The sequence below is a fragment of the Apium graveolens genome, chromosome 6 (genome assembly GCF_009905375.1).
Source record: "Apium graveolens cultivar Ventura chromosome 6, ASM990537v1, whole genome shotgun sequence".
Classification (NCBI taxonomy): Eukaryota; Viridiplantae; Streptophyta; class Magnoliopsida; order Apiales; family Apiaceae; genus Apium; species Apium graveolens.
The window spans coordinates 57,968,494-57,970,676 of NC_133652.1; the positions used below are offsets into that span (position 1 = coordinate 57,968,494).

The 2,183-nt window shown below is 35.3% G+C and overlaps 1 non-coding gene across 1 annotated transcript; it reads left to right on the top strand.

The window, feature by feature from the left end:
• The first annotated feature begins 696 nt into the window (after positions 1 to 696).
• LOC141669907 (small nucleolar RNA R71) lies at positions 697 to 803 on the top strand. Its single transcript, XR_012554154.1, has one exon. It is a non-coding gene; the product is annotated as a small nucleolar RNA R71 (small nucleolar RNA).
• Positions 804 to 2,183: the final 1,380 nt, after the last annotated feature.

Here is a 2,183-nt window from a genome sequence, read left to right on the forward strand (position 1 = left end):
CGATTTGATTGTGCTATACACTGTATTCAACCCCCTTCTACAGTGTGTGTGACCTAACATATCTCTTTTATGGATGTCTGGTAGTAGGGTATTCGTACAACGAAAGTTGGCATTTACTAGTTTCATGTTATCTGATTAATTGCCATCACCATTGCATGCTAATATTAAGAACAATGACTTTGAATGAAGTAGTAATGAAGTTAGAATCCCATGTTTGTTTCATATAGTTAATTCAATCACTTTTATCCTTAGTTAATTGCATGTTAGTTTAATCTTAGTTATAAACATCTCAACTTGTTATTGTCTTAGCATTGAGCGATAGCCATACCATTATTGTATAGGTGCATAATCTTAAGTTGACTAAAAAGGGTCTTTGTGGGAACGAATCTGATTTATATCTTATACTACTTGTGAACGCGTATACTTGCATGTAATTTTAGCGCGTGTTTTCGCCCTAACACCTTTAGTTGAGCAGCTATAGCCGTAGCTGTATCCACTTCAAGAACTCCTACTACCTTGACTTGAGGTAGTCTCTGAGTTGGGTTCTGATATTCATTAGCAGCCATCAATTCAATTAGCTCATAAGCTTCATCATAGCTCTTAGCCCATAAAGCTCCACCTGATGCTACATCGAGCATGGGTTTGGACTGCGCTCCCAAACCATTATAAAAGCAATTGATGATCATCCAATTAGGCATGCCATGATGAGGACACTTCCTCAGCATCTCCTTGTAGCACTCCCAAGCCTCACACAAAGATTCTCCTGATTGCTGCGTAAATTGAGTAAGAGCATTCCTGATTATAATTTTCTTCGTCACATGGAAGAATTTAATAAGAAAATTTTGAGCAAGATCTTCCCAAGTAGCAATCGAACCAGCTGGTAGAGAGTGTAATCATCTCTTAGCCTTGTCCCTCAGAGAGAATGGGAACAGTCTCAGTTTCTCCGCATCCTCAGACACATCATTGAACCTGAAGGTGTTGCAGATCTCTATAAAATCCCTAATATGTATATTTGGATCTTCAGTTGGAGAACCCTCAAACTGGACTGAATTATGTACCATTTGAATCGTGCTAGACTTGATTTCTAAGGTATTATCAGCAATGGCTGTTCTGAAAATTCTAGACTGAATGTCATTAATCTTTGGTTGAGAATAATCCATCAAAGCATTCGTATCTGTTGCTGGTTCTCCCATTGCAATAAAAACCAGAGTACTTGAAACACACGACTAAAGTAAACCTTATAAGAAAATAATCCGAGTCGGTGAACTTTAACGACCACTGATGACAAGCACCTAAATGAAATTTAACACCGAGTCCCCAGCAGCAGCGTCAAAAACTTGTTCGCTGTAATTCTAACGCGAAAATGCACGCAAGCGTACGCGATCACAAGTAGTATAAGATATAAATCAAGTTCATTCCCACATGGACTGGTTTAGGTTAATTTTAGATCATGCACTTATGCAAGAATGTATGGTTATCGTTCAATGCTAAGATAATAAGAAATTGAATTTTGATTATCTAAGAGATTATACTATCAAACATTAACTAAGAGAATTAAAAGTGAGTTACTTATATGAGAATAAACATGGGATTCTAACTTCATTAAATACTTCATTCAAAGTTTATGTTCTTTAACCCTAACATATGATGGTGATGACAACTAATCAGATAACACGAAACTAGTATACGCTAACTTTCATTACACGTATACCCTACTATCAAACATCCACAATTAAGATAGAAGTTCAATAGATACCAATTATGTTTAGTCCCTATATGTCTATAAAGATTGAAAATATAATAGTTTAATAGCAAGTTATCTATCGTGATTACATAGGGTGATTAAAATGGTTAAAATTACCCACGAATTATGCATGTCAATTCATACATAAACTTATGCTAGCATGACAAGTTCTAAACCTCTATATTCACTGTCGCTTCAGTAGTGATTAACAAACAATCTTAGATATTAGTTACGCCATCAAAGACGAATAAGCACAACCAAACTAAGAAATTATAAATCACCACACACTAAAGATTATAAAATAATTAACTATTGAAATCCATAATTAAAACCTTAGAACCCCATGGCAATGATTAGTTCATAATCAAACTCCTCGTCACCATGGGTTCCAATGAAAATATGATAATAAACAATATAAGAGTACTAGGGTTTAAAGACA